General features: G+C 41.0%; 1 non-coding gene across 1 annotated transcript; it reads right to left on the bottom strand.

Moving 5' to 3' along the window:
- Positions 1–22,461: 22,461 nt before the first annotated feature.
- On the bottom strand, positions 22,462–22,565 carry LOC148570910 (small nucleolar RNA R71). The gene has a single exon (XR_015908853.1). It is a non-coding gene; the product is annotated as a small nucleolar RNA R71 (small nucleolar RNA).
- Positions 22,566–23,784: the final 1,219 nt, after the last annotated feature.

Genomic DNA, 23,784 nt, shown 5'->3' with positions numbered 1-23,784 from the left:
AATAGCATACGTTCCTCAATTAAATTGCCTAGGTTGCAAGTAAAGAATAAGCAAAACTTAAGGTATAAGCAATCTTAGGTAAGCACTAAAGTAAATTGAGTACTTGATATTGGATATTTAAATTGTGCAAGTGAAGGCTCAAAATTGGTTTAAAATGACACAATAAATAACAACCAATCCACTGGTGAAAAGAAAGCCACTTATTCATTATGAAATATTCAGAACAAGTCACATGGTAAAGATACTTGTTACAAAAAGTGATAAGCGAGATAAGAATCAAGTTAAGTCACTCAAACAAATGCAAAGCATTAACAAAGAGCAAGTACCGGTCATGTGATGAATTTAATATAGAAATCATGATGAACAAGTAAGTTTCAACTCAATTCACTTAATTCAATACACTTATATAATTTGTACTAGTGGTACAATCAAAACATGAGTTATCAAGCCCACTAGGTACTAGTAATTCAAGGCAAAGTATAAGTGCATCAGTTTAAACTTTAAGTGACAAGCAACCCATTCAACATAAAGCGACACTTGCAACTTATTCAATAACAACTAGAGTAAAACTAATATAATTACTAAAACAAAGAAAAGATGTAATAAAAACGAAGTAAAACAAGTAGAGAAACATGCAAAAAGTAAGAAAAGGAAGGGATGGAAGGGGTGGGAGTGCTTTATAGCTTAATTGGAAGAGAAATAAAAATTTTGCCCAAAATGGCACTTGTGCGTACGCACAGATACGTGTGCGTACGCACACTTTGTGAAACATGGGAGGTATGCGCTCGCACAAGTCATGCGAACGCTCTGAATAGAAGGAGGTGTAAGATGTGTGCGTACGCACAAGCGTATGCGCACGCACAAGACACACACTCTCTTTTTTTTTATTATGGCGAGGATCATGGGTGCGGGCGCACAGGAGTCTGTGCGCGCGCACAAGGGCGAAATGGGGTGGGGTTCACGCACACAAGCCATGCCAACGCTCCCACCAGAGGGGGCTGTAACTTGGTGTGCGGACGCACACGTCTGTGTGGCTGCACAGATGGCGCGAAAAAGAAGACGTGTGCATACGCACAAAGCAGTGTGCACGCACAGATCAAGGAAAACAGGGCAGCGCCCACGCACAGGCTGTGCTGGCGCTGCGACCAGAGGGCACTACGAGGAGTGTGCGGACGCACACGCCCGTGTGCTCGCATAGGAGGTGAAAAACGCAGTCTTTGTGCGCGCGCACAGCAGGGAGCGTACGCATGGATGTCCTGTTTTTTAAAAAAATTTTCTTTCATTCCAAATGTACTATGCCTTAGTTCAATCAATATTTCAACCCCAAAACACTCAAAACATCACAAAATCATGATCCATACACAAATTAACATCTCTAAACTCAAAATCAAACTAACCTAAGCTAACTAAGATAAGCAAACATGCAAGAAACTGGGACTATAAGCAAAGAGAAAGGGTAGGAAAGATGTTACCATGGTGGGGTGTCTCCCACCTAGCACTTTGGTTTATAGTCCTTAAGTTGGACTTATTGAGGAGACTCTTGCTAGGGTGGCTTGTGTTTCCACTCCTCCTTGAATCTCCATCCATGCTTGGTCTTTGACTCTGCTCTGGGATCCCATACTCTAGGCATCCGGTCACCTTCTTATTGATTTCTATGCTCCAAGCCAGATGGATAAGCTCCTAATTGACCCATGTAACAACCCAACATTCCCCAGAAATCACCCAATTGTGCTCTACACACCACTTGAACGCCAATTCTTGAACTATTCTTCTTGAAGAATCTTGGATTCACTTGGCAACCAATACCCCCCTCCACCATGTACCAACCCACTCAATATGTTCTTGGTTGCTAACTCCTTCCTTACCAAACTTTTCCTCCTCTTCCCCATCACTCACATCATAACAAGGGGGTTGTGAGAAGTCTACCTCCTTGTTTCTCTCAAACTTAATGGGGAGAGGCTCAATAGGGTCATTAAGGGAATTGATCAAGGAGGACAAAATATCATCAATGATGGAATCCTCATCTTGATCAATGTCCCTCAATTCTCCCTTTCTCTCCTCCGGTTCACATACTTCCCTTTCTCCTTTTTGTTCCAATTCATGCTCTATCTCTTCTTCTTTCCCTTATGGCTCCATGCTCTCCTCTTCACTACACCCTTTAATTGCTCTTTCACACTCTTCAAGAGGAGTGCCTTGATCGGATGAGCATAGAAGAACCAAGCAGTTCACTGCTTCGGCTATGGTAGCCATAAATTGCCCTTGTGTGCTTCGGAATCCTTCTTGCTCTTGGAGAAAGGCTTGAAGGTCTTGATGATCTTTGGTCAAGGGTGGGAAGGCTTCACATTGGGGTGAAGAATGAGGTTCATAATTTGGGAAAAAAGTTGTATATGTGGGAGGTGACTCATGTTGGCAAGTGTTTAGAGGTGGTATGTGTTCACACCCTGGGACGAGCTATCCGACCCGGGATATTCAATAACAAAGTGACCGACCTCTTCAGGTTAGGCTATCCGACCTCTTCTCAAAGAGCTCGGCCAAATCGACAGGGAAGCCCAGTAAAGGGCCCAAATAGAGGAACACGACCCAAATCCAAAGGCAGTCTAAGCCTATAGAGATAAAGGCGGTTCCCTTGAAGATAAGCTGACCTCACCTAAAGATAAGATAAGATAAGATAAGATAACTAACTTATCATATCTAAAAAGGTCACTCTACACCATTATAAATACACTGGAGCACCCAGGTATAACTCATACTCTGATTCTACAAAAAACCTGTTTAATACCCATGCTAACTTAAGCATCGGAGTCTCTTGCAGGTACCTGATAAACCCCAATTTCGTGATTTATCTTGTGCTTATTTTGGGGGATTTTGTCACCTTTTCTCGCATTTATTCAATGAAACAGCATGGTTTTGTAATTCTCCCTTGAATTTTGCTTAAGTGTAAAAACATGCTTTTTAGGCTCTAAATTGGTGATTTTAATTCACTTTAATTCCATTCGATGCCTTGATGCGTTTGATGAGTGATTTCAGGTCCATAAGGCAAGTATTGGATGGAAGAAATGAGGAGAAAAGCATACAAAAGGGGGAATGCATGAAGAAACAAAGATTGAAAAAGCACCAAAGGACGCGCACGCGCACCAGACGCGCACACGCAAAAGTGGTTTTGCCTATAGACGCGCACGCGTACATGCCGCGTCCGCGCGGGTTGAGAATTTGCCAGTCGACGCGCACGCGCACATGGCGTGCATGCGCCGATACTCTCACGTGGCCCACTTGCAGGCAATTTTCTGGGGGCGATTTCTGAGCTGTCCAGGCCCAAATCCAACTTGTTTCTGAGTGTATTTCATGCATAATTGAAGTCCAAGCAAAGGGGGAGCAATTAGTTTTAGCCAACATGAGCCTTTAGTTAGTTTTCTAGAGAGAGAAGCTCCCTCTTCTCTCTAGAATTAGGTTAGGATTAGGTTAGATTATTTTAATTTCATGTTTAATTACTTGATCTCATCTTGTTTCTTCTATAATTTCTCCTTTCTACATATTGATTCTCTTAGTTTTTATGTTAATTTCCCATTTTGCTCTCTTGTGTGATGATGACTCAAGTTGGATTTGTTTACATTTAATGTAATTTTGATGTTGATGCTTCTTTGATTGATGAATTGAGTTGTGATCTCATTTTTCTTGCAATTAATAGTGGTAGATTTTAGTATTTTTGATATTTATGATGTTGACTTTTATTTCATTCTAAGTGTTTGATGAAATGCTCTCTTTAGTTCTTGAGTAGTTTTGTCAACTCTTGGCCTAAGCCAAGGGACTTGAGTGATCCTGAGTCTTTGGATATAATGGAATTGGTAATTTGAGAACCCTGGGTGATCAATTTGAAGCCCATTGATGCTAACACACTACTAAGCCAATTAGTAGGTAGGTTAGGACTTAAGGGTGGATGTGATCAAGCCTATTTGACATACTTCAAGTCTAGGAGTTAATGTTACGTACTTAAGGCTTCGAGAAGTAGACTTAATGGGTTGGCCTCTCATAATTGTTAATAATTGATTTGTTGACTAGGATGGTGATCTTAAGTACCCAAGTCTTAGCCAAGAGTTCTTTACTTTGCCTTCTTTACTTACTCACTCATCTTACTTTCTTGCCATTTCATAAACAAAACCCTTTTTACCCCATCATAGCCAATACGCATGCATTACATTGTTTACTAGGGAGACGACACGGATTCCAAATACTCTGGTTAATTTTTATTGAGGTTCGTTATTTGTGACACAAAACCCATATCTTAAATTTTTGATTGGGAGGTTTGTTTGTTGGTGTAGAACTATACTTGCAACGAGATTTCAATTGAGGAAATTCTATACCGACATGACAAAACACATCTCGATCAGTATCCCCACCCTCCGGTGACCAAGGATCAATAGTGCAGCCAGTCCAACAAGTCGAACATGACAGCTCCGGCCGTCACCCATTAACCGGACACGTCATCTCCGACCGGAACAGAAGATCTCATCCGAGATTGACCTACAGTTTCAGGTAACCCTCGGAACATTGGTGCCGTTGCCAGGGAACCTGGAAGTCATCCCATTACCATGGCAGACGACCATGACAACGACCACAATTCAGATCTAGAGGATAGAACACCGTACAAAAATGCGGACACAACACTGAAAGATACCCCAGAATCTAACGGGAACAAAAACTCATCAAATCCGGGAGTGATAGAAGTGCTTCAAAATCGTTTAAAGCAACCTGAAAAAGAAACCCAACATCAACGAGAAGTTGGAAAGGATCTACAAAGAGAGGTAAGGCGACGCCGAGAATTAGAAGATAAACTTCTAAAACTTGAAGCCGATCTCAAAGCCAAAGCTACTCGGTCCACCCCTGAGGACAACTCTCGCAAAGATCAAGATCCATTCACTAGGGAGATCATGAAGACCAAAATTCCTAAGGACTTCAAACTTCTGGATATGACTTTATATGATGGCACTACAGATCCCAGCCATCACCTCAGTAATTTCAGAAGTAGAATGTACCTCACTGATGCCTCAGATGCAGTTCGCTGCAAAGCTTTTCCAACAACTCTCACAAAGACAGCAATTAGATGGTTCGACAACCTACCTCCAAAGTCCATCTCAAGCTTTGACGACTTAGCCAAAAAGTTCCTGGCCAGATTCTCCATCCAAAAAGATAAGGCTAAGCACGCCCCCAGTCTATTAGGAATCAAGCAAGGAGATCGGGAAAGTCTTCGCAACTACATGGAAAGATTCAACAAAACATGCCTAGACATACAAAGCCTACCAACAGAGGCCGCCATCATGGGCCTCATCAATGGCCTACGAGAGGGACCTTTTAGCCAATCCATATCAAAAAAATACCCCACATCTCTGGATGAAGTGCAAGAACGAGCGGAGAAATACATCAATATGGAAGAAAATTCTTGACTAGGAGAAACCTCAAAATCCGGATTCACCTACCGAGACAAAGATAAAGAGCCCAAAAAGAAGGAAGATCGACAAGGGGAAAAAATAAAAAAATATCATAATTACACCCCTCTTCGGGTGTCCCTTGTGGATGTTTACAAAGAAGTCTGCCACACAGAAAAAATACCCCCAGCTCGACCACTCAAAGGCAAAAGAGGGGGAGAAAATCGGAACGAATATTGTGAATACCATCGAATCCGTGGGCATTCCACCAATGAATGCTTTGACTTAAAAAATGTCATAGAAAAATTAGTGAGAGAAGGAAAACTAGATCGGTACCTGGCCACCCGGGACGATGAGCAAAGAAAAAGCAGAAGGGACGAGGAGGTTGGACGGACCGAGCGATCACCTCGTACACCAGAAAGACATGTTCATATGATACACAGAGGGTTTGCAGGAGGAGGAATCTCCAAATCATCTCGCAAAAGATATCTCAAAGAAGTATATCATGTCGAAGGAAAGGAGGAAGCACCCGACATCCCTGCAATTACGTTTACCAAAGAAGATGCATCCGGTATTATCTCAGGACAGGACGATCCCATGGTCATCACCATTATACTGGCAAATGAAAATCTCCATCGTACACTAATAGACTAAGGGAGCTTCGTCGACATCTTATTCAAAACTGCCTTTGACAAGCTCGGCTTAGAAGAAAAAGAGCTTAGAGCATATCCAAACAGCCTGTTCGGACTAGGAGATACTCCAGTGCAACCACTGGGATACGTCCCACTACACACAACCTTCGGAAAAGGAAACCAATTCAGAACACTCAAGATAGACTACATAGTGGTCGACGTGAGCTCAGCCTACAATGCCTTAATAGGTCGGACAACCTTAAATCAACTCGGTGCAATAGTCTCAACTCCACATCTATGCATGAAATTTCCAACTACAGAAGGGATAGCTACGATAAAAGTAGATCAGAAGATGGTGCGCCGCTGTTATAACGAAAGTCTAAACCTCAGAGGCAGAGGAGAAGAATTCCACACAATCGAACTTGGTGGAGTTCAGAGGCGAGAAAAACTCCGTCCACAACCTGGAGGAGAAGTAGAGAAAGTCCAGATTGGAGACATCTCGAACCAAACAACCAATATTGGCACAATTCTAAGAGGAGACATAAAAGAATCACTCGTACAATTCTTACGAGATAACGTCGATCTCTTTGCGTGGAAGGCTGCAGACATGCCAGGCATAGACCCCAAGTTAATGTGTCATAAGCTAGCAGTCTACCCTGGATCTCGACCAGTACAACAGAGGCGTAGAAAGCTCGAACCTGAACGATCCCAAGCTGTGGAAGAGCTGATACAAGCTTTACTGGAAGCAGGATTCATAAGAGAAGTCAAGTATCCACTATGGTTAGCTAATGTCGTCTTGGTGAAAAAATCAAATGGGAAGTGGCGAATGTGCACCGACTACACTGATCTCAACAAAGCCTGCCCAAGAGATCCTTATCCACTCCCAAGTATCGACGCTCTGGTAGATGCCTCCTCTGGATATAAATACCTCTCGTTTATGGATGCATATTCTGGATACAACCAAATCCCAATGTATCCACCTGATCAAGAAAAAACCTTGTTTCTAACACCAAAAGCAAACTACTGCTACATCGTAATGCCTTTTGGTCTCAAAAACGCGGGATCTACTTATCAAAGGCTAATGAATAAAGTCTTTTCAGATCATATCGGAAAAATCATGGAAGTCTATGTGGACGACATGTTGATAAAGACACAAAGTTAAGAGACATTATTGCCCGACCTAGTCCAAGTGTTCGACACTATAAGGAAGCATGGTATGCGACTCAATCCTGCAAAATGCACATTTGTAGTAGAAGCTGGCAAGTTCTTAGGTTTTATGCTCACACAAAGAGGAATCGAGGCAAATCTGGATAAATGCCAGGCCATACTCAACATGAAGAGCCCAACGTGTGTCAAAGAGGTAAAACAACTCAACGGGAGATTGGCAGCCTTGTCCAGATTTCTAGCGGGATCAGCAATAAAGATCTCTTCCCTTCTATGCTACTCTAAGGAAAGGAAAGAGGTTCGAATGGACAACGGAGTGCGAACAGGCCTTCCAAGATTTCAGAAGATTCCTAGGACAGCCACCTATCCTATCTCAGCCAGGAGAAGGAGAAACACTCATATTATACCTCGCGATAGGGAGTCGGGTAGTAGCTTCAGCGCTAATTCGAGAAGACGACAGTGGACAAAAACCCGTATACTTTATCAGTAAAGCATTACAAGGATCCGAGATGAACTACCAAAAAATAGAAAAGTTTGCCTATGCTCTCATACTAACATCTCGACAACTTCATCCGTACTTCCAAGCTTACACCATTAAGGTTCGAACCAGCCAGCCCATAAAAGGGATATTGCAGAAAACAGACCTAGCAGGAAGAATCTTGCAATGGGTAGTCGAGTTGTCTGAATTTGACCTTCAATACGAAGCTCGGACGGCCATCAAATCACAATACCTGGCCGACTTCATTGCAGAATTTTCAAACACCCCGAAAATCCCCACAGAATGGAATCTCTATGTGGACGGCTCCTCAAATAAGACTGGAAGTGGCGCGGGTGTGATAATTGAAAGTAATCAAGGAACCCAAATTGAACTCTCCCCCAAATTTGGGTTCCCTGCCTCAAACAACCAAGCTGAATTTGAGGCACTACTAGCTGGTTTGAAGCTAGCTGATGAGCGGATAATTTATACGTTTTTTGGCATTATTTTTAGTATGTTTTTAGTATATTTTAATTAGTTTTTATTATATTTTTATTAGTTTTTATTTAAAAATTATATTTCTGGACTTTACTATGAGTTTGTGTATTTTTCTGTGATTTCAGGTATTTTCTGGCTGAAATTGAGGGACCTGAGCAAAAATCTGATTCAGAGGCTGAAAAAGGACTGCAGATGCTGTTGGTTTCTGACCTCCCTGCACTCAATGTAAAATTTCTGGAGCTACAGAGGCCTAATTGGCCCTCTCTCAATTGCGTTGGAAAGTAGACATCCTGGGCTTTCCAGCAATATATAATAGTCCATACTTTGTCCGAGATTTGATGGCCCAAATAGGCGTTCCAAGTCAGCTCAAGAATTTTGGCGTTTAACTCCAAAACTGGCACAAAAGCTGGAGTTAAACGCCCAAACTGGCACAAAAGCTGGTGTTTAACTCCAAGAAAAGTTTCTACACATGGAAGCTTCAATGCTCAGCCCATGCACACACCAAGTGGGCCCGGAAGAAGATTTCTGCATAAATTACTGATTTCTGTAAACCCTAGGCTACTAGTTCTCTATAAATAGGACCTTATACTATTGTATTTTCATCTTTGGAATATCTTTTGATCCTTTGATCACGTTTGGGAGGCTGGCCATTCGGCCATTCCTAGACCTTTTGTTCTTATGTATTTTCAATGGTGGAGTTTCTACACACCATAGATTAAGGTGTGGAGCTCTGCTGTTCTTCATGAATTAATACAAGTACTATTATTTTTCTATTCAACTCAAGTCTATTTCTTCTCCAAGATATTCATTCGTTCTTCAACTTGATGAATGTGATGATCCGTGACACTCATCATCATTCTCACCTATGAACATGTGCCTGACAACCACCTCTGTTCTACTAGCAATGGCTTGAATGCGTATCTCTTGGGTTTCTAATCTAAGATTGGAACCTTCGTGGTATAGGCTGGAATTATTGGCGGCCATTCCTGAGATCCGAAACATCTAAACCTTGTCTGTGGTATTCTGAGTAGGATCTGGGAAGGGATGACTGTGAGAGCTTCAAACTCGCGATTGTGGGGCGTGTGAGAGACGCAAAAGGATCAATGGATCCTATTCCGACATGATCAAGAACCGACAGCTGATTAGCCGATGTTGTGACAGAGCATCAGGACCATTTTCACTGAGAGGACGGGATGTAGCCATTGACAACGGTGATGCCCAACATAAAGCTTGCCATGGAAAGGAGTATGAATGATTGGAAGAAGGCAATAGGAAAGCAGAGGTTCAGGTGGAACAAAGCATCTTCATACGCTTATCTGAAATTCCAACCAAAGAATTACATAAGTATCTCTATCTTTATTCTATTTTATGTTTTATTTATCTTTTAATTATCAATTCTCCATCACCATCTGAATTCGCCTGACTGAGATTTACAAGGTGACCATAGCTTGCTTCAAGCCGACAGTCTCCGTGGGATCGACCCTTACTCACGTAAGGTTTATTACTTGGACGACACAGTGCATTTGCTGGTTAGTTGTGCAGAATTCTGACAAAGTGTGATTCACATTTAAGAGCTCCAAGTCCTTTGGCGCCATTGTTGATGATCACAATTTTGTGCACCAAGTTTTTGGCGCCATTGCCGGGGAAGGAACGAATGAACGAACAACAATTTTGCATTTGTTTCTGGCAACAACACCAAGTTTTTGGCGCCGTTGCCGGGGATTGTTCGAGTTTGGACAACTGACGGTTCATCTTGTTGCTTAGATTAGGTATTTTTTCTTTTTACTTTTCAGAATTTTTAAGAATGAATTCTAGAGTTTCAAGGTGATGTTCTTAGCATCACAAAAGCTGATTGATTCTCATCAATTTAGCTGCTGAATGTAATGTCCTGCTGAAGCTTGGCCAAACATGTCTAATCTTTTTAGACTGAAGCTTTAGACTAACATTGCATGATTCCTGGAATTCTTATTAAAAGTTTTGATTCTCTTTATTTTCTTTTCCATATAAGTTTCGAAAATCACAGAAAAAAATTTATAAAACCATACAAATCAAAAATATTTTACGCTTCTTGTTTGACTCTAGTATCAATTTTTAAGTTTGGTGTCAATTGCATTCTTCTTGTATTTTTCGAAAACATGCAATATGTTCTTCATTGATCTTCAAGTTGTTCTTGATGATTTCAGTGCTCTGATCTTTAAATTCTCTTGTTTTGTGTGTTTTGTTGTTTCTCATATGCATTCTTAATTTGTTAGTGTCTCTTATATGAAAATTTTTAAGTTTGGTGTCCTGCATGCATTGTTTGATTTGAGTTTCCTAAGTTAGTTATATTTTGATTGTTTCTCATCATTAAAAATTCAAAAATATTTTTTAAAAACTCTCTTTTCAAGTCAATAATACAGAGAATTGAAGAATCAGAACATTCAGCAGAGGAATCAAACAGAAAAAGCTGGGCGTTCAAAACGCCCAGTGAAGAAGAAAAACTGGCGTTTAAACGCCAGCCAGGGTACCTGGTTGGGCGTTTAACGCCCAAAAAGGTAGAGATTTGGGCGTTTAACGCCAGGATGACACTAGAGGGAAGATTTTGTTTTTAATTCACATTTTTTTCAAGTTTTCATAATTTTTCAAAATCAAATCTTTTTCAAATCATATATTTTCAATCATATCTCTTTCAAAATCAATTTCTTTCCATTTTATATTTATTTTTACTATTTTCAAAAATCCTTGCTTCAATTAAAGATTTACTTCAAAATTTTCAAGTTGTTACTTGCCTATTAAGAAAGGATCAAATTTTAAATTTTAGAATCATATCTTTTAATTTCTTGTTAGTCAAGTAATCAACTTTAATTTTAAAACTTTCTTTTTTTGAAAGTTGATTTTCAATCATATCTTCTCAATTATATCTTTTCAATCACATCTTTTTCAAAATTAATTCTCAATCATATCTTTTTAATTTCTGATTTCAAAATCTTTTTCAAAAATCACTTGATTTTTTTCCCACTCTTAGTTTTCGAAAATCATCAATCAATTTTCAAATTTCTTTTTATTATTTTAAAATCTTTCACTCTAATTTTTGAAAATATCTTTCCCTCTTCTCACATCCTTCTATTTAAGGGACTAACACTCCTCCTCAAGGTGCAATTCGAACCCTATTTCTTTAATAAGTTCGAATTCTCTCATCTTTATCTTCTCCTTCTATTCTTCTTTTCCTCTGACACCTCAAGGAATCTCTATACTGTAACATAGAGGATTCCATACTTTCTTGTTCTCTTCTCTTTCATATGAGCAGGAGCAAAGATAAAAGCATTCTTGTTAAAGCTGATCCTGAACCTGAAAGGACCTTGAAGAGAAAGCTAAGAGAAACTAAAGCACAACTCTCTCTAGAGGGCCTAACAGAGCTCTTCAAAGAAGAAGAAACCATGGCAGCCGAAAACAACAACAATGCCAACAATGCAAGGAAGGTGCTTGGAGTTAAACGCCAGAATTCTTGAGCTGACTTAAAACGCCTGTTTGGGACATAAAATCTCGGGAAAAGTATGGACTATTATATATTCCTGGAAAGCCCAGGATGTCTACCTTCCAACGCAATTGAGAGAGGGCCAATTGGGCTTCTGTAGCTCCAGAAAATCCACTTTGAGTGCAGGGAGGTCAGAATCCAACAGCATCTGCAGTCCTTTTTCAGCCTCTGAATCAGATTTTTGCTCAGGTCCCTCAATTTCAGCCATAAAATACCTGAAATCACAGAAAAACACACAAACTCATAGTAAAGTCCAGAAATATTATTTTTAAATAAAAATAATAAAAATATAATAAAAACTAATTAAAATATACTAAAAACATACTAAAAATAATGCCAAAAAGCGTATAAATTATCCGCTCATCACTAGCTAAAGAGGTTGGAGCTCAAAAACTCATCATCTTCAGTGATTCGCAGGTGGTCACTTCACAAATAGCAGGAAGCTACCAAGCCAAGGACCCCACCATGAAAAAATACTTGGATAAAACCAGGGAACAACTCGGACAACTCAGGGAGTATGAGATTTGTCACATACCCCGCGAACAAAATGCCCGGGCTGATGCACTCTCAAAACTAGCCGGCACTAAACCAGGGGACAACAATAGAAGCCTCATACAGGAAACACTACAGAACCCGTCAATCTCAGAAGAGGAAAAAGTCCTAGCCATAACAAGTCTAGATCAAGGATGGATGACTCCTATAATTAACTACCTCAAAATAGAAACACTCCCTACAGATAAGAAGGAGGCAAAAAGGTTAAAACGGGAGGCACAATACTACACTATCATAAACAATACTCTTTACAAAAGAGGAATTTCAATACCATTGTTAAAATGTGTACCAACTTCCAACACGAAGGAAGTTCTAGAAGAAGTACACGGCGGCATCTGTGGCAATCATCTTGGAGCACAAGCACTCACCAAAAAAGTACTTCGGGCAAGATTTTATTGGCCAACTCTATAAAAAGAAGCCACGGAGTTCGTAAAGACATGTCCACCATGTCAGAAACATGCCAACTTTCACATCGCCCCGCCAGAGGAACTCATCAGCGTGACCTCACCTTGGCCATTCGCAAAATGGGGACTCGACTTTCTCGGACCCTTTCCTCACCGATCGAGACAAGTTAAATTCCTCATAGTAGGGGTAGACTATTTCACAAAGTGGATTGAGGCAGAACCTCTAGCTAACGCCACTGCTCAAAGAAGTCAAAAATTCCTATATAGGAACATTGTCACAAGGTTTGGGGTTCCATACTCTATCACCACAGACAATGGCGCCCAATTCACAGATACAGGCTTCAGAAAGCTAGTGGCCGACTTGAACATAAAACACCAATTCACTTTCGTAGAACATCCCCAAGCCAATGGACAAGCCGAAGCTGCCAACAAAGTCATATTGGCCGGGTTAAAATGGAGATTACAGGGCGCAAAGGGAGCTTGGGCTGAAGAGCTCCCACAAGTCCTATGGGCATATCGAACAACGCCACATTCCACCACAAAGGAATCACCCTTCCGATTAGCGTACAAAATGGAGGCAATGATCCCAGTAGAGATTAAAGAAGGGTAGCCTAGAGTAGTCCACTACAATGAAGAAGCCAACTCCCAACTTCAAAGGGAAGAGCTCGACCTACTTCCCAAAATCCAAGAAAGAGCTCGGATCAGGGAAGAAGCATTAAAATGTCGAATGGCTTCCAGATATAATCAAAAGGTAGTACCACGAGATTTCACAGAGAATGATCTCATCCTAATCCGAAATGATATCGGAACAACTCAACCTGGAGAAGGAAAGCTGGCAGCAAACTGGAAAGGACCCTACCAAGTCACAGAAGTACTTGGGAAGGGCTACTACAGCATGTCCAAACTCGAGGGGCGAGAGCTTCCCAGGTCATGGCATGCCTGCAACTTAAGAAGGTACTATAGTTAGAAATGGTAAAGGATCTCAGCATAGGGTGTACTCTTTTTCCTGAAAAGGATTTTTAATGAGGCACCAAGTTGAGATCTACAAATTATCCGACTTAAAAGGATAAAAACTCCACATGTACATATTTGCATTTTTTTTAAATAAAATATGTTAGATGTTCTACAAGTTTCCAAGATGCATTAATCTAAAATATTCATCGCACGATTATAAAGCAACAGATTGGCAGAAAGTGAAAAATAAAATTCACTGCACGATCACGATAAAGACCAGCAGAGATGAAAACCAAATTCATCTAAAGGTCGACTAAAGGATTAAACTCACCTTCTACAAATCGGCAAAGATGAAAACAGAATAATGCAAGAAGTTATCGAAAGTGATCCGGAGAAAGGACCTGACGAGGTCTTAATGGATTACTAAATAATAACTTAAAGACTGGCCAACGTTAAGAAGTCGGACCAAGTCAACCAAAGTTATAAGTAAACCCTAGAAAGAGGTCTGGCCAACCCTATAAAAGAGGATTACTTTAACTTAGAAGGGCCCGACATGACGAAGTCGGCCCAAAACATAAAAGTTATAAAAGTAATCCCTGAAAGAGACCTGAACAAGGTCCAAGAAAGAGGATTACAAAAATAACTTAGAAGGGTCCGACATGACGAAGTCGGCCCAAAACATAAAAGTTATAAAAGTAATCCCTGAAAAAGACCTGAACAAGGTCCAAGAAAGAGGATTACAAAAATAACTTAGAAGGGCCCGACATGACGAAGTCGGCCCAAAAAATAAAAGTTATAAGTAATTCCTGAAAGAGACTTGAACAAGGTCCAAGAAAGATGATTACAAAAATAACTTAGAAGGGCCCGACATGACGAAGTTAGCCCAAAGCATAAAAGTTATAAAAGTAATCCCTGAAAGAGACCTGAATAAGGTCCAAGAAAGAGGATTACAAAAATAACTTAAGAGGACCCAGCATGAGGGAGTCAGCCCAAAAACGTAAGGTAATCCCTGAAAGAGACCTAAGCAAGGTCCAAAAAAGAGGATTACTAACAACAACGTGGACAAAGCTGACATGACAAGATCGGCCTCCCGAAAGCTTTAGCGTTATACCAAGTAATTTCGGATAAAGACCCGAACAAGGTCCAAACAACACAAATTACTGGAAATAACATCAGGCGAAGGCTCAAGCCAGTCCAAAGAGATCAGACAACAAAAATTCCAACACTCCCAAAAACCTGGAAAGGTACCTAGACGAGTGCAGAAGGACATGTTACGAGAAAACACAAGTTATGATAATAACAAGCCCAACAGGTTACCAAAACTAACCGCAAGAGCTTGGAAATTACTTTGTTTTTCAAAATAAAGTTGCTAAACAAGAAACTAGGAGTGCAGTGAAAGTCAGAAACATCATTTACAAAATAAAGAGTTTAAAAAGCCCACAAGCCGGGCTTCCTACACAAGCAATTAGAAAATTCATTAAAGATTCTAAGGCTCCTTAGCAGCATCAACACGGGGCGAAGGAGGACGAGTCTGAAGAGGGACGGCATCCACAGTGCCATCATCCTGATTCAAGATTCGACAGTCAGGTTCTGACTGGGGATGACTGGCCTCAACTGAAGGAACTGAAGAAGTCGGCACCACAGAGGCTTTGGAAGCAGGCACGAAGGGAGGTTCAACATCATCGCCATCAGGGTCGTCAGGGACAATCTTGCCATCCTTTACAACATTGTCCAGACTAAAGAGAGTAAGGTCGGCCTCAGGTGCAATAAGTCGAACCTGCTCCTTCAAGTTCTCATAAGCAACATTTACACTGCCCACAAGGTAACCCTGGAGCTCGGCATAATCAACCCGGGACGACTCCAACACCTCCCTAAGACGCATCACTTCCCTATAGGACGTGACGTAGCTATCCTTGTGCCTTAATGCTGTGTCTTCAGCCAACCTCACAGAAGTCGCCAAAGCAATGGAACTAGCTTTCTCGCCCTCCAACTCCTTCTCCAGTTTGGACACCTTCACTTCGAGCTCCTCCTTTAAACTCTTTATCCGGTCAAACTCTCGCTTAGCCTCCTCTATAAAGGCTTTGGTAGCATGCAGAGGAAGGTCTTGGGCAGTTCGGTACAGGGCAGCACCCATATGCGCCATCTTGATGCTACTCCGAGTTATAAAATCTAAATGGCGAAGGAGAGAAATATCATCCATAGAGAGGACACCATAAGGACCAATCTGCTGGTCGACAAAGCCAATAGGATCAAAATCAGGCGCATCCAAATTAAAGGGTTCAACAGTTCGAGGTCTTTTGGAAGGAGGAATAGCTGGAGGAGAAGATGCAGCAGTATCAGAAGACTGCGGAGGATCCACCAAACAGACTCGAGGAGTGGGAATCACTCTCCTCGGACCAGGAGAGTTCGGCACAGATGGTTTCGACGTCGTCTGAGAAGATCCTTCTCCATCCGTCTTGGTCGAGATGTTCTGAGCTGCAGTAGCCTTTCTCGCCTTCTTGAAATCTTTCATTGCATCGTTATTCTTGGCCATCTCTGCGAAATGAAAACCAGCAATTTTACAGACCAGGAAAGAAGAAAAAAGCAGAGTAAAAACAAGAAGCAATATATATCAAGTAATACCCAACGCAGTTCGGACGAGGGAGGGGTCTCCCAAAGACCTTTTAGTATCCAGATGAGGAGGTTCCCCCCAAAGGTTCTCCAAAACTGTTACAAAGGCCTGCTCAATCTCGTCAAGCATTTCCCACATATAGCGGGATACTACTACATTCTGCTGCCAATGCAGAGGGTAAGATGGCTCATCATTCGCTTCCAGGAAAAAGGGATGAGCTCCTTCAACAGCTCGAACCTTGAAAAAATAGTTCTTGAAATCCCTAAAGGACTCGTCATACATGGTAAAAACCTTATGTCCTTGTGCAAATCTAAAAGAAACCCATGAGGCTTTCTTTTTTGCAAAAATCCCGGGCTTAGTTAAAACAAACAAATAAAGGAAAAGAGTTTGAGAAGGGGTAACATCCAATTCTCGGCAAAGAAGCTGAAAAATCTTAATAAAATCCCAGGAGTTCGGATGAAGCTGGGATGGGGCTACATTACACGACCACAACAAATCAGTCTCAAAGGAAGTGAAGGGAAAAGTGATGTCCAACTGGTTGAAAAAATAGTCGTAAGCATAAAAGAAAGGGCGCTCCCCCTGGGTCAGGGTAGGGAAGCAAACCCTCTCTTCGAAGTCAGGTACTACCAATTCATAATTCCTCTCTTGATCTCTACTCTTACAAAGGCGGTGATGTTTCCTAAGCTCCACACAGAATTCAGCATTGACCACAGAAACACACATCAAAACAAGGGAGTCCAACCAATCGGACATTCCCTCAGGGACCTTAGAGGACGTCTCTACAATATTTTTGCGAGAAGACATGGTCAACTAGTCCTACAAACAAGAAAAGAAGATTGGATTACTAAAAAACATCTCAGATGAAATCAAACAACTCGGCCAAACATAATCCAGCGCAGTACAAACAACAAAAGGAAACCCCAGGACCCACACCAAAAGATCCAGGGGCATCCTTTGGAGGCAGTTAGTAGGACAGGGACTCAGGAAACCTACAAGCCTACATCTCGATACATCCTAACAAGAAAATAATAAACCCTTTTTTCTTTTTCTTTCAACTAAAGCGACACTTTGAGAAGAAAGCTACGAGCCACAGATCATCAAAATAAATTACCTCCCAGATTCACTATCCCAGTTTTGATCAACGAATGAAGCTACTAAACAACAAAATATGATCAAAGACGCAACCTTTTCTTCAGAGAAATAAAGTCCCCCTCCGAACAAACAAAGTAAAAGAAAGCATCGATCATCTCTTACAATGGTTCAGCAGCAAGGAAAGCTATCAACAGGGCAAAAATCAAGGCGCAATCTTTGCAGAAGTAAACAAATACAGTTTTCAAAGTATCAAAAAATAATTAGAAGCAACAGCAGAACATGCCAAAACCCTAGAAAGCTTCAACAGAAATACCAGGAGTATGAATAAAGAACGAAAAAGAAACCAGAAAAAATACATCACAGTAACAAGCAAACACAAGACTACAAAAAGGCTCAAGCTTTCCCAACATACATTCAGTCAGAATCAAAGCTTTATCAGAGAAAAGGATGAGAACAATGAAAAGAAGAACCAACTTGAACAAATGGAAGAAGTTTCATAGAAGATCGAAGACGGAGGGACAGAATCACCTTTCGAGCAAAGAGAGACGCCAAGAAATCACCAAATGACATCGCAGGGAAGAAATGTTAAAACCGCAAACTTCAGGAGACAGAAAGGGAGAAAGAAAAGGGAAGTTACAAGTAAAAACGGAGAAGAGAAACCGTTTCTGTGTGTAAAGTTCAAAATAAAAAGCCAAGGGAAACGGGGCCATTAAAACCAATTAATGAAGGTATTAAACCCTCGCACATTCCCAAGAATAGAGCGCTAATATAAAAGCGCGCGCTTTCAGAAGAAAACATTCCACATTCAAAAAAGGAAGATTCTACAAAGAAAGAAGTCGACAAATGCTCGAGTTTGGCTTCATCAAGAGAAGGATCAAAGTCTTAAAAAACTAGGACTCGACCTCAAAAAGAAAGACCGAGCTCGAGCAGGGGCACTGTTCACACCCTGGGTTGAGCTATCCGACCCGGGATATTCAGTAATGGTGCATGAAATTACAATCACACTTTTGCAACTCCGCACAACTAACCAGCAAGTGCACTGGATCGTCCAAGTAATACCTTACGTGAGATTGTCGGCTTGAAGCAAGTTATGATTATCTTGTAACTCTTAGTCAGGATATCAATAATTCTCAGATTTAATTGTAAAAAGTAAAAGAACATGAAATAAATACTTGTTATGCAGTAATGAAGAAAATGTTGAGGCTTTGGAGATGTTTTGTCTTCTGAATCTCTGCTTTCCTACTATCTACTTCTTCATGCACGCAAGGCTCCTTCCATGGCAAGCTTTAAGTTGGGCATCACCGTTGTCAATGGATAATTCCCATCCTCTCAGTGAAAATGTTCCAAATGCGCTGTCACTGCACGGCTAATCATCTGTCGGTTCTCGATCATGTCGGAATAGGATCCATTGATCCTTTTGTGTCTGTTACTATGCCCAACACTCGCAAGTTTGAAGCTCGTCACAGTCATCCCTTCCCAGATCCTACTCAGAATACCACAGATAAGGTTTAGACGTTCCGAATCTCAGGAATGGCTGCCAATAATTCTAGCTTATACCACGAAGATTCTGATCTGAATCATGAGGCTAAGAGATATGCATTCGATCTAAGGTAGAACGGAGGTGGTTGTTAGGCACGCGTTCATAGGTGAGAATGATGATGAATGTCACAGATCATCACATTCATCAGGTTGAAGTGCGAATGAATATCTTAGAATAGAAGTAAGCGTGATAGAATGAAAAACAGTGGTAATTGCATTAATTCATCAAGAACAGCAGAGCTCCTCACCCCCAACAATGGGGTTTAGAGACTCATGCCGTAGAGAATACAATATGAAACGTGTAAAGTGTCATGAGGTACAAGAGGAATCACTAAAAGTAGTTTTTATAGTAAACTGGTGACCTAGGGTTACAGAAAATGAGTAAGCTAGGGTGTTTAGTGTAAAAATCCACTTCCGGGGCCCACTTGGTGTGTGCTTGATGCCAGGGCATCTTGGCCAGTTTCACTGACCTTTTCTTTACTGTTTTTAGGGTAGTTTCATGCATTTCTTTAGGAAATAAGCTAGTTTTGGGTAGATATTCACCTACACCTTGATTCAAGCATACATTGTGCATTTTACATTATTTCATGAGAATTTTGCATGAATTTAGTGACAAATTGTATGCTGCATTACCCATGACTTGGACTAGAACTTTGATGCACTCTGTTGCTTGATTTCAGGACCAAAGGAAGCAAGGAAAGGGAGGTAACTTGCAAGGTTAATGAGAAAAGTGATTGCCAATAACACTCTCAAAGCCAACATTGCCCACGTTAAGAGTCACGTTAACTAAGTTAACGTGCACTCTAACGTGGAGAAGGGAAGTTGAGCCAACGTTAGTGACACTTAACATTGTCACTAACGTTGGCAAACACTCATGAGTGGCCACGTTAGAGCACACGTTAACCTAGTTAACGTGGCCTCTAACGTTAAAGGGGGAAGAGAAGCCAATGTTAGTGACATTCAACATTGTCACTAACGTTGGCCTAAGGATGCAACACACCACGTTAACTTGGTTAACGTGGGAGCTAACGTAAGAAGTGAGAGTTGTTGACAACGTTAGTGACACTCAACATTTTCACTAACGTTGGAAGCAACCACACAACCCCCCAAAGAGCCACGTTAACTTCCACGTTAACTTAGTTAACGTGGAAGCTAACGATGAGGAATGAATGATGAGCCAACGTTAGTGTCACTCAACATTGTCACTAACGTTGGGATGGCTAAGAATGGCCACGTTAGAAGCCACGTTAACCTAGTTAACGTGGACTCTAACGTGAGATCTAGGGGCACATTGGAACGTTAGTAACAATGTTGAGTGTCACTAACGTTCTCGAAGTTTGGCAAGGCCACGTTAGAAGCCACGTTAACCTAGTTAACGTGGGCTTTAACGTGAAGCAAAAAGGGGCACACTGGAACGTTAGTGACAATGTTGAGTGTCACTAACGTTCTCGAAGGTTGGCAAGGCCACGTTAGAAGCCACGTTAACCTAGTTAACATGGGCTCTAACGTGAGGCAAAGGGGTACATTGGAACGTTAGTGAAAATATTAAGTGTCACTAACGTTCTCGAACTTATACTTTCACTAAATGTTAACACCCCTAACGCCCTGAGCTAAAGTCTCTGCCCACTTAGCACATTCTCTCTGCAAGTAAAGCCAAGCCCAAATGATGAAAAGAACTGCTTCAAACTCAAGATCCAAAGGCCCAAGACTTGAAGAGCAAACTAGAAGCTGAGAAGAGTAGTATATATAGGAGTATCTTTGAATTGTTAAAGGAGTTCTGAAGGCTGGAAAAAAAGAGAACTACTCTCTGCATTTTACTTTCTCTGCAATTTCTAGTTCTATGATGTATTCTCCATTTTTGTTTTTATTTTCTAGAGCTATGAACAACTAAACCCCTTTCATTGGGTTAGGGAGCTCTGTTGTAATTTGATGGATCAATACTAATTTTCATTATTCTTCTTCTATCTTTTCTCTTGATTTTACTTGAAAGCTTTCGATCTTCATCCAATTGAGTAGTTATCTTGGAAGAGAAACTATTCAAACATGGATCTCTTTTGAACCTTGAAAGAGGAATGAAGAGATCAAGCTAGAATTGCTTTCTCATGCTGGACCGAATTGGGTTTGGATGGGTATGTGACTATAACCCTCTCAATACTTGATTTGGGAAATGCATGTGGTATAATCAGTGACCATACTTCATCTCTTCTCATGAGCAATTGACCAAGGAATTGGCTATTGATCAAGATTTGAGAGATTGAATTGCAAGAAATTGTAATTCAATCACTTAAGATTGCCAAGGAGATCAATGAGTGCATTGATTGAGGAATAGATGAAAATGAACTTGATCCGGAGAATTGCAACATCTCCTAAGCCCAATGAACTCCCCATCTCTGATGTTACCCATTCTCTTTAATTTCTGCCATTTACTTTTATGAGCAAATCCCCCATTCCCATTTACAATTCTGCAATTTAATTTCAGTCATTTACTTCCAGTCCTTTAATTCTAGCATTTACTTTTCTGTTATTTACATTTCCGCCATTTTATTTTCTGCAACTCTCAACCCAAATTCTGGATTCCCTCAACTAGAACATTCTTCTAATTAAAGTTGCTTGATCAATCAATCCCTGTGGGATTCGACCTCACTCTATTGTGAGTTTTTACTTGACGACAAATTCGGTACACTTGCCGAAGGGAGATTTGTTGAGAGACAAGTTTTCCGTGCATCAAGTTTATGGCGCCGTTGCTGGGGATTGATTGTGCATCAACAATGATTAAATTGGAAGATCACTAGATTGAGCATTTTTATTTTGTGAATTTCATTTTCTGTTTGAGTTATTTACTTTTTGTTTTAGTTAAACTTCTTTCCTTCCCCCTCTGCTCTTTTGTTTTTCTTTGTTATTTTCAATTCTGTTTGCTAACCCACTAACTGTTTGATATATTGCATCACCCACAACTAACAGTAATTCTGACACAAATACTTTCTGCACCTATCTTTTCTTGCTTGCACTTGATGGTTGTATGACAGGGAGAAGAAGTAGGGCTTCAACTTCCTTCGATTCTGAACCTGAGAGGACCTTCCTTAGATTAAGGAGGGAGGCAAGAGGAAAGAAAGTGGTTGGTGCTGAGGAAGAAGAGGAATTCTTTGAAACAAACATGGAAGACAACATGGAAAACCATCATGAAGAAGAGGATCACAACCATGGGGGAGGAGGAAGAACAAATCATGCTGGGGAGGATAGAAGAGTTTTGGGCTCTTACATCAATCCAACCCATGCAATTGTGGAAGTAGCATCCAAAAGCCAAGAATCCATGCCAACAACTTTGAACTTAAACCACAGCTCATCACCCTTGTTCAGAACAACTGTTCATTTGGAGGAGGTGTTCAAGAAGACCCCAATCAACATTTGACCACCTTCCTGAGAATATGTGACACAGTGAAGTCTAATAGTGTTCACCCTAACGCCTATAGACTGCTCCTATTTCCATTCTCACTTAGGGACAAAGCAGCCAAGTGGCTGGAATCTTTCCCAAGGGAAAGCTTGACAACTTGGGAAGACGTGGTGAACAAATTCTTAGCAAGATTTTACCCGCCTCAATGAATTAATAGGCTGAGAGCTGAGGTCCAAACTTTCAGGCAACAATACAGTGAGACTCTATATGAAGCATGGGAGAGGTTCAAGGACTTAACAAGGAGGTGTCCACCTGACATGTTCAACGAATGGGTGCAGCTGCACATTTTCTATGAAGGGCTCTCTTATGAATCAAAGAAGGCCGTAGACCATTCATCTGGAGGATCTTTGAACAAGAAGAAGACTATTGAGGAAGCCATAGATGTTATTGAAACAGTAGCAGAGAACGACTACTTCTATGCTTCCGAAAGAGGGAACACAAGAGGAGTAATGGAGCTAAACAATGTAGATGCTCTGTTGGCCCAAAACAAGCTCATTACCCAGCAGCTGGCTGACCTCACCAAGAAGATGGAGATGAACCAAGTAGCAGCAATCTCCACTTCATCAACAACCCAAGAAAGAGTGAATGAAGAAGCAGAGGGGAGTCAGGAGCAAGCCAACTACATTGGGAATTCACCAAGGAAAAACTATGATCCATACTCCAAGACCTACAACCCTGGATGGAGAAACCACCCAAACTTTGGGTGGGGGAGTGAGCAAGATCAAAACCAAGACCAGAGATGTTACAACTCAAACAACAACACTTCTCCACACGCCTATCAAAACCAAAACAGCACATCTGCTCCGAATCACCCATCAATTGATGACAAGCTCTCTAAGATCGAAACCTTAATTGAAGGAGTATGCAAAGACATTCGAAACAGTAAAGCATTCAGAGAGGAAGTGCAGTCAAACATGCAGAATCAAAATGCTGCCATCAAGAAACTGGAGACACAAATCAGCTATCTGTTTAAGCAGCTTCCTAACCACAACTTTTGCTATGATGCCCATTCAAGCAAAAGGGAGGACTGTCAAGCTATCACTCTTAGGAGTGGGAAGGAACTGAAGGAACGTCCCCAAAAACCACAAGAAGAATGCTCAAATGAAAAGGGAGAAGAGTAAGATGAAGTTCAACCTCCCACGCCAAGTCTGCAGAAAGAAAAAGGGATACCACAACTGAACATCTCAAGAGCTCCATATCCCCAGCTATTGAAGAAAAGGGAAGATGACAACCAGTTCTTGAGATTTTTGGAAATCTTCAAGAAGCTACAAATCAACATACCCTTTGCTGAAGCCATAGAACAAATGCCACTCTATGCCAAGTTTTTGAAGGAGCTAATGACTAAGAAGAGAAGCTGGAAGAACAATGAGACTGTGATACTAACTGAAGAGTGTAGTGCTATCATTCAGCATAAACTACCTCAGAAACTGAAGGATCCTGGGAGTTTTCAGATCCCTTGCATTATAGGAGAAATCACA

The sequence above is a fragment of the Arachis ipaensis genome, chromosome B3 (genome assembly GCF_059453495.1).
Source record: "Arachis ipaensis isolate K30076 ecotype BB chromosome B3, ASM5945349v1, whole genome shotgun sequence".
In the NCBI taxonomy this organism is placed as follows: Eukaryota; Viridiplantae; Streptophyta; class Magnoliopsida; order Fabales; family Fabaceae; genus Arachis; species Arachis ipaensis.
The sequence above is the reverse complement of the archived record's forward strand: the minus strand, read 5'-3'. Positions and strand labels throughout refer to the sequence as shown.